Source organism: Gadus chalcogrammus, chromosome 9 (assembly GCF_026213295.1).
Source record: "Gadus chalcogrammus isolate NIFS_2021 chromosome 9, NIFS_Gcha_1.0, whole genome shotgun sequence".
NCBI classification, from domain to species: Eukaryota; Metazoa; Chordata; class Actinopteri; order Gadiformes; family Gadidae; genus Gadus; species Gadus chalcogrammus.
Genome location: NC_079420.1, coordinates 18,830,018 through 18,840,017, shown reverse-complemented (window position 1 = coordinate 18,840,017; position 10,000 = coordinate 18,830,018). Strand labels below are relative to the sequence as shown.

General features: G+C 43.5%; 1 protein-coding gene across 4 annotated transcripts in view; it reads left to right on the top strand.

Annotated features, from left to right (window-relative positions):
* LOC130388969 (NT-3 growth factor receptor-like) overlaps nucleotides 1-10,000 on the top strand; it is a 181,235-nt gene that overhangs the window by 106,246 nt on the left and 64,989 nt on the right. The gene's annotated exons all lie outside the window — the stretch shown is intronic.

The window sequence follows — 10,000 nt, the reverse complement described above, 5'->3', positions numbered from 1 at the left end:
AAGTGTATACCACCGCAACACCAGGGGTGGAAAATCTAGGGCACATCGCCTTAGCACGTCCCTGCAGCCTGGGGTGGCAGAGAGAGAGAGAGAGAGAGAGAGAGAGAGAGAGAGAGAGAGAGAGAGTGAGAGAGAGAGAGAGAGAGAGAGAGAGAGAGAGAGAGAGAGAGAGAGAGAGAGAGAGAGAGAGAGAGAGAGAGAGAGAGAGAGAGAGAGAGAGAGAGAGTCCACACTGTACTAGGGGTAACAGTAAAATAACCCATGGCTGCCTTGTGAAGACCAGTAAAACACAAAGTATGACGTTTCTGGAGTTTACAGAAAAGCATCTCTGTATTATACCCGAAAAACCGGCTGAATAAACTACAAAGAGAATTGCATAAGTTGAGTAACAATTATTGCTGCTTTTAGGAAATCGCAACTGTAAGAGTTGTCCCTCTATGCTACAGCAATACTCAGATGACACAAATATCTGACAAATGAGTGCCCAGGGCTGCGGGACATTGGCTAATAGCTTTACATTAGGCTCAGTTAATATTTCATAGGATCCAGAAACTCTCTGCTTATAAGCTTCAAGGCTGTGTTCGGGGGCCTAATGGTGTGCAACACAAAGAGCATGGATGGCATATGTTTTTATTCCCTTGTGCAGGTTACGTGGGATCAAAGTTGTTTACATAGAAATGGTCACTCATCTGTGACGCATCCTTTATTTTTTAAACCCTTAACTACCAGGCACACACACATTAACTCTCACACACACACATGCACGCATGAACCCACACAAACTGAAGAGCACACACACATTATATTTTGATTGTCATATTTTATTCGGCATTCTTCTTTCTATACGGGACACACAGAGCATGGATGGCATATGTTTTTATTCCCTTGTGCAGGTTATGAGGTTTATCAGGGTTGTTTAGAATTTAAACATCGAATTGGTCACACATCTGTGACTCATCCTTTATTTTTTAAAACCCTTAACTACCTGGTACGCACGCATAAACGCACACACACACATGCACGCATGCAGATAAACAGCGGAATAAATCACACATTATAATTTGATTGTCATATTTTATTCAGTATTCTTCTTTATGCACGGGACACACACCATATAGCATTTCATTAATGTTTCAAATAATTGTAATAATATCACCATCCTCTGCTTTTGAAATTCAAGGGGCCACATGGAAATGTCGGTAACAGCTTTATATCAAACTTTTGTAATTACTGCTTATCATTTATGCAATATTTTTTAAATCCTTGTTTTTAATGAACCGCTAAGTGTGCTGAGAGATTAAACACATTGGTTCAAAGACACAGGATATTATTTACCTTCAAATGGGTAGGTTTATTTAACACTGAGCTTTTGTACTCCTAGATGTCTAAAATAAACTTTCAAGTACATTTACTTTACTTTACCATATACTTTAGTTTCCAAAGAGCTGAATGGGAAATTTTAATTAAAGAGCAATATGCAGTCAAATGGGTCGAGATTTTGAAATCAATAGCTCACTATGCTCGCACTTTGCACACACAGACACTCGCAAACACACACACACACATACAGGGCACATGTTGTATTGCTTAAGGAAGATGTTGCTATTGAAGCATTTGTTCCATACAGCGCTCTTGAGTACAGAACACTTTTTTCACCTTTCGCATTAATCCATGAACGTCCCCTTTTCACAGAATCAACAATCTTTTCCCTGCTTTTATGTCTCACTTATTTTTTATTCCTCAATGTCTTTATGTATGCACCTACTAACCCCCTTCTCCTCTCTCTCTCTCTCTCTCTCTCTCTCTCTCTCTCTCTCTCTCTCTCTCTCTCTCTCTCTCTCTCTCTTGCTCTCCATTTCTCTCTCTTTCCTCAAATCCTTACCTGTAATACTTGTAATGCTGTGTTTTGCTTCTGTCTCTCTATCGCTAAGCCTGTGTCTTACTTGTTCTCTACCTGTGAAACACACTGTAACCTCCTCAGTGATCTGTTTCTCTCTCTCTCTCTCTCTCTCTCTCTCTCTCTCTCTCTCTTGCTCTCTCTCTCTCTCGCTCTCGCTCTCGCTCTCTCTCTCTCTCTCTCTCTCTCTCGCTCTTTTATTATCACTCCATCCTCTCCATTTATTCCTCCCTGGCTTTGCCTGCTTGCCTTTCACCAATCTGCTCTCATGTCCTTTCATCCCTCCTTCTCTTCCTCCCTTGCATGTCATTAGATACCCTCTCCCTCCTTCATCTCCTTCTGTACCTTGCTCTTGTTCTTCTCCTCATCCTTTCATCCCAGACAGACAGATAGACACACACACAGAGAGACAGACAATGAGACAGATAAACATCCTAAGAAGATATGATATGCTAGATATAACTTTGTTCTTGCTTATTGTTTAATGTTGGGGTAAGGGCTTGTACATTATTATAATTTTTTTTCTTCTGATTTTGCATTTTATGTAACTGTGCATAGCACACTATTGTCTGTGTTTTCTAAAGTGGGATAGCAATATGTGTACAATTTGCACAAAACAATGTCAGAAATTGATTCAGAAACAGCAAATAGCTTATCTGTTCTCACAAACACCCAGAAGCGCGCGCGCACACACACACACACACACACACACACACACACACACACACACACACACACACACACACACACACACACACACACACACACACACACACACACACACACACACACACACAATTGAATTGCATGAAGTAGCTTTTTTCTCCTACATCGTATTTTGTGTTGTCAGGGGCACTGCCGTGATCATGCAATTATCATGCTTGTAATGACCACAATCATTCTCAACTTTTCTCTGCCTCTTTCTTACCACCGTTCTCTGCCTGACCTACGGCAATTTGATAAACTTTTCAACTTTGAGGCAATGAATTTAGATGAATGACGCTTCCCTTTGGAATGTGCCCGGGGCTAATCATGTGTGGAGATGGCGTCGAGGGCCAATCATGGCGCACTCTGAAGTGATTTAAGCTCGAGATGAGGGCTAACTTGGACATCATTTGCCCAGATTAGGAGGCTCTGGAGAACCAACATTGGCGTTTCTTTGATACAGACTCAAACTGCATGTTGTGCTTAAGAAATCCCTTTGTTTGGTGGCACTGCTTTCGAAAAAAATGGGGTTGGCTTTGACGCTTGCACGAATGTCATCATCACTCAACAAAATGTTGGCGCTGTTGGAAATATTTGCAAGGTAATTCCATTTCATCAACATTCATGTAATGTGAATAAATGATGGGTATAAATAATCGATTGAATATCGCCTGATGACAACAAATATTGCATGTGTACCAAAGTGTGATTCATGTTAAAAGACGCTCCCAAGCACAACACATTGCCCATGGGCTCTTCTTTGGGCAGGGCGGCTGCTGGCGTTGCAGGTTTGTTCACTGATATTATAAAGCAGCTATTTACAATGAGTTGTCTGGGTTTAAAGGCATCCATCATAACAAAGTGTCACATCCACCGCCTGCTAGAAGTTCAGGGGTAAAAGGCACGACAGGGAGAGAACACACACACACACACACACACACACACACACGCACACACACACACACACACACACACACACACACACACACACACACACACACACACACACACACACACACACACCAACCCTTCACTGTAACAGTCTGTCTCAATGCATTTATTCTCCTAGGAATCATTCAGGGTTTTAATGCCCGCATACGGGGAGAGATATTGGCGTTTTGGTAACAGTGACTGGGGCCGGCATCGTTCTGAAGGATGGAGCTTTTCGCAGTGCACACACACCCGAGCGGACAGTACAGCAGCCCGTATGGCTTCTGAAATGGATGTTTTGTGGGGGGGAAGGGAGCCGGTGCGGCATTCCAGGAACATTGTTGTGTTGTCAACACTGAGCAGGCCGGTGACAGGGGAATTGGACTGACTGAAGATGAAAAACCTTTATTGTTTGGGTTTTTTCTATCAAAAGTAGGACACAGAAGCTTATATAAAAAACGTTTAGGTAATGTGTTTTATGGTCTGCATCACATACCTGAAGCATGTTACACGACATAAACACATTCAAGTTGATGGACGGAGTAAATGCATACCTTTTTTATTTAATACAAATGTATTATTTAAAATTTAGATATTTCACTGGAATTGAGCACATTCAAGTGAAACTTATTTACCATTAGAATAATCATCTTGACAAAATGTTTATTAACCTAATTTCAGATTATCCGAATGCAAACTTGAATCAATCAATAACCATTATCAACGCTCTACATTGTTGCCATGCTGTTAGGAAATACGATTTTCATAACTATTGATGACCATTTTGAGATACATTTCTCTGTTGGTTTTTTTCAGCATTCATAGCCAAACCATTTAAGATAAAAGTGGAATTTTTTTTCTGGATGGAGCTTTTCAATAAATAGTACAACTATACATAGTCTTCGGATAGTTAGTGAGGATCGGTTACACATTTACAAGCAGTCTATAATCAACAAAAGCCTTTTTAAAAGCTAGATTTCACCATTTGTTTTAGTCATCAGCACATACATTGGATTGTCTTACACTATAAAAGAACAAAAAAAGCTATACCAGAACATACAGAAGTTTGCGTACACAGAGGTTGATTAAGGGGCAATTTTTTGTCAAACAAACGTTCTCTACGAGCAGCTACTGACCTGTTGTTACCCAAACCTGCAGGCCGGCCTCGTTCTTGCTTTAACATTTCATGGCCTTTTGAAACTTATTTAGCTGTGAAAAGGGCAGCATATTTCCAATAAATCTCAAAGTGGGGAAATGTCAGTGTGTGAGTAACAGATCACAATTTGAGATTCAAAAGTATTAATTAAAATCCTTAATCAGAAACGTCGATGAAAGAGGTGAGTTTGGGGATTTGGTCCAAAGATATTCCATTGCATCTCCTTTTCAATTGAAAAAAAGGAAAACACAAAGGCAAACTTTTTGACCGCAACAAAACGCCCACGAGGGGTGCAGCTAAAATAGAGCATAACGGAATCCTCAGCAGATACGGACGATATCAGCAGTGCCCTGCCCTCTGCGCGGTAAAGTCAACTCCCCGGTAGTAACCTGAATCATAGACAATGAGAAACAGGCCTAGGAACGCCTTTATTCACATGGTTACATAGCCATTCTAGTGTAGCGGTTGTTTGCACAGCAACATCAGGTGACCGGGGGAGGACACAGAGAGAAGGTCTCCTTGTGGCCAGCAGTGACCCGCTCTTCTGCTCTCGTTAGGAGACCCAAGCAGTCTCCTAGTAGATCCTCTCAGGACCGCGGCAGCCTGCGCCAAAGAATAGGGAGAGGAGGCGGAGGAGGAGCATTGGGGAGGGGGGGAGAGGGGGACGGGGGTGAGACTCTATGGAGGATTATAATAACTGGAAGTGCAGGAAAGAGCCAGGACAGGCTTTCTGATAATTACAATGTTATTCTCCCAGTCAATCTGGCTTGCTTCAGTCGACTGTCTCATGGTGTGTGTGTTAGTTGTAGAAGCAGCGGGAGCACCGTCTTAGTTCAGTCATGATAGTTTTGTCTATTTATTATTTAATATGTATTATTTATTATTCATTCAACCTAGATGTTGCTCTGGTTTGGCATTTGTCATCCGAGCATTGTCGGATTGGGTGGTTCGGCTACATCTTTGTTAATGAATCTTCCAACCGATTGAAACGATGGGTGCTTTGCTGGACACGCGAGCGATGCTCTGTGGTCTGCGGTACTTTTAGCATGACTGTTGTAGCATTCACTGCAATTTGATGTCGCATTAATTAACAATAATTGGCCAAAATTCTGCAAAGAGGCAGATGAAGCCCAAGCAGTCTCATCCAAGCAAAGCTGTCATCTCGTTGCACCATTGTGTGTGTTTGTGTGGGCATGTGTGTCCGTGTGCATGCCTGTGTATGTGCATGCGTATGTGTGTGGGCGGGTGTGTACGCGTGTGCGTTAGTGTGTGTTTATTGATTAGCTGTTGGTTACTAGCTGTGGGTTCTATCCCTAACCTCTTCCAGCTGTCGGGGAGCCTGGATGCAGTGTGATGTGAAAGCGGAGCTTATTGATAACAGAACCGCTTTTTCCCTTTTTTTACCCCCCTCTCGACAGAGATCAACAGAAAATCAATCAACAGGGCTGGCCAGCAACCACACGTGCCCTGAAAGAATAAGACCGTACAAAAACAGAGGATTCTACCTGGACTGTCACGCGTTGCTATTCTGTTCTTTGTTTCACCTCAGGCTTTTATTTATTGCAATTTAGAATAAATGTGTTCAATGTACATAAATGTACACGCAGGTATGTATGTATAAACATACGTCCCGATATAGTTTAATACATTTAGTATATATCAAATATGGTTTGAATTCTGCGGTCTCCCTGCTTGAATCACGCACTCCTCCGTCACTTCACAGCCATTTTAGCTTCAGTTCACTCCTTGTTTGATGGAAGATATAAATAAACAGGAGAGGTTGCGTGAAGTCACACAACAAATCGCTCCATTAATACGGACAGAGGCATCGCCGCCGTGAACAGGGTAAATAATCAGTCGCAAGAAAGCACACATCAAAAAGCAGAATCAACCTTAGTAGTACTTGCATCAACAAGAATAAATAGCCTCCAAGCACGAGCGACACCCGAAAGTCCCCCCTGATGGCACATAACCAGTCTTTCCTCCAACATCCAATCGGCTGTCAACGACCTAAAACAGCCTTGCGGTGACCTCTGGGCAATGCCCTGTGTCTCCAGAAGATGGGTCTCGCCCAAATTGGGTGTTTCCGGGCAAATGAAAGGTGATGGAACGGGATCACTCTCGCGTCGCCTTTGATTTGCTGGTAGCAACCCAGCCCACCCCATCCGAACCTCTCCACCCAATGCCAGGAATGCGTCTCTCTGGATGCTCTTTGTGCGGACACCCATGGCTGTTCTGTTCCATTCAGCTGATGTAGCACCTGTTGCTCTGGCCTTGACCTTCCGTAATGGATGTGCTTTACTTCCGCATTCAAACCAGATGATATGGTCAGAGGCGCCCTGGACCGACCAGCGCTCCAGCATGCGGTCTACCCTCTCTCTCTCTCTCTCTCTCTCTCTCTCTCTCTCTCTCTCTCTCTCTCTCTCTCTCTCTCTCTCTCTCTCTCTCTCTCTCTCTTGCTCTATCTCTCTTTCTCTCTGTCTGTCTGCTTTTCTCTCCCTGTCTATGTCTCTGTCTCTGTCTCTTTCTCTGTCTCTGTCTATGTCTATGTCTCTGTCTCTGTCTCTGTCTCTGTCTCTGTCTCTGTCTCTCTTTGTCTCTCCCTCTCTCTCTCTCTCTGCCGCTATCCTGCCCAGGAATATTTCTGTATATGCACAGAGGGGAGTGAGCGTGTTCTGAATGGCTATCTGTGCACCATTAGATAGAGCAAACAGTGTCATGCAGAGATTCAAAGTGCACCGTCTTGTCAGTAGTGACACAACAAAGTATCTTCGGAACAGGTAGTTGCCTGCCCTCTGAAGAAATACTGCACTGCCACACACACAGACACATATGCATTCAAACACGCACACATTAGTGTACACACACACAAACACACACTCATGCACACACATGCCCGCATGCCTATTTGTGTGGCATACACACATACAAAAACACACATTAACATGATTAGGCAAAATTCCTAATAGATATTTTATTTTATTTTGTCATTAATTGTAGTACTATAAAGACACACCATACACACACACACACACACACACACACACACACACACACACACACACACACACACACACACACACACACACACACACACACACACACACACACACATAAGCACACACACAGAGCACAGTGAGCATTGACAAACTCCTCTGTGATGACAGCGTGTATCCTTATCCTTTTGGATAAGGCTAGAAGATACTCATTCACCAGCTGTCACAAATCGATTCACTCTATGCTGTAGACATTCTTGCGGCTCTTTTTTGTATGAGATATGGTCCAATCAAGGTTGTCTCCAGACTGTGGAGACGTCTAGACAACAAGGGAGGCCACAAACACAGGTGTCAAGCATTTCATTGGCCCAATCAAACCAAACATGACACAGAACAGCAGTGGGGCTCCATCATTCTGCCAACGTTTTTACCCTTATTGCTTTCCTCCTTATAGGTCCCTGATGGATCCACAGTGTGAATAAGGCTTTAGCTATACCATGGTGATGGGCTGGGTTCAAGATGGAATTGAAAACACACGCACAAACACGATGCAGATTTTGACTGATTCTGACTTGCTCTGTGTTAATCCCTCTTTGAGGAGGCTTGTAAACAGGCCGAGATGTAAAGCGAGATCAAGGCATGTCGTTAAATAATAAATGGGATATGATGCGTGTTCATCAGCATATTCTTTTCAATATGTAAACAGATGTGTGTCAGGTCAACCCCTCATAAACCCCCTCATAAATAGAATTCCTCTGATTTCCCTTTTTTTGTTAGATCTCATCTATCGAAATAGATATACGGCAACATATATGTAAATATATACAAATAGGTTCCTTTTCTTCTATTCTATCAGTGACCATTGATCGTTTTTTTCGATAAGATATATCTTTTTTAATCCTGTTGATAGTTGAAGCAGCATCAGCAGAAACCATCGGTTGAAACAGAGGAGGCAAACAGGGACAAGCTCGGGGACACCAACTATAGTTTATGATTCGCATTATGATTTAGATAGTCATCAGGCAAGGAGCGAGAACACACTGTTCCTGAGGTTTTCTTCACGGCACATTATAGTGAACAAGCCTTGCTTCCCAAAGAACCAAACATTCCGGCTGTCCTTGCTCTTGTCTTTTGGAGTTTGAGTCCATCAAAACAAACGATACTAACACCAACATTACAGTAGCTGTAACATTAATTTGACGAACGCCGTTGGTGAATCACTCCAACGAGGTAGGGAGCGAAAACCCCCAAAAATACGATTTCCCATTGTTTACCGTAGATGACTCACTGCTTTCCTTTCTCGAGGTATATGCTCCGCACCCCACCTCACCCCACCTCACGCCCTGCCTAGACTCTCTGCGGGGCCCGCTATCTCTCACATGTGCTGTGTGGATCTCTTATCCGACCATCTGCGACCCCGCCCCCGTATTAACAATGCATCCAGGAGGGCTATCTCCGCTCTGGTAATGAGCGAGGGAGGGTTATCTAGCGCTACAAAGTCAAACACATTTTATACCGCACACTCTTGGCTCGCTGCTTGATTAGGGACTTAATTAAGTATTCATGGGACTAAAGCTTGCCATGTTGTGGGGAAGATAAGCTCCATTGGGGGGGGGGGGGGGGGGGGAGTAGGGGGGCTGGGGGGGTTAGGTGGTGTTTAGGGGACCGATGGATGTGGGCCACTTTGAAGGTGGAAGTGGGAGGAGAGCTCGAGCTCATCGATTTATTTTCTTTATTGGTTAATCACTGTTGCTTTGTATGGTCTTAATTACACAGCCTCTATTCTACTCTATTGTAGTTCCATTGGTTGGATCCTCACATAGGCATTGTTTGATCTCTGAGCGGGGTTTGATGTTGAATCTCACTGTGGCCTTCGGCACAATACAACCTCAGTAACGTGAAGAGAAGTCTCTGCGCCCACATTCTTTTTAATGCTTTTTCGTTTTTGTTTACGCTGCGTCTCCGTTTTGTGTGCTGTAACCGATTTTCAAATGTGGCCAGACCTTTGGGCCAGTGGATTAATGGGTCTGGCTGCGGAAGCACGTCACGTAGAAATAAAAGCTGAGACGCAAGGTCTGGGTGGGAGCTTGGTTGGATTCATGCACGCCTTACTGTGATCTGGAGGTTTAAAGTGCATCGTGGATCACGGAGAAGGACCTCCTCAAACCACCCACTCACCTTATTGTCCCCGCCTAAAAGAAAACAGATCCATAGGAGGAAATGTGGGATGGGATTTAGTTTAGGGAGCAAATGCTTTGCATGGGTGTGCGTGTTTGCACACATCTATGTGTGTGTGTGTGTGTGTGCGCGCCTATG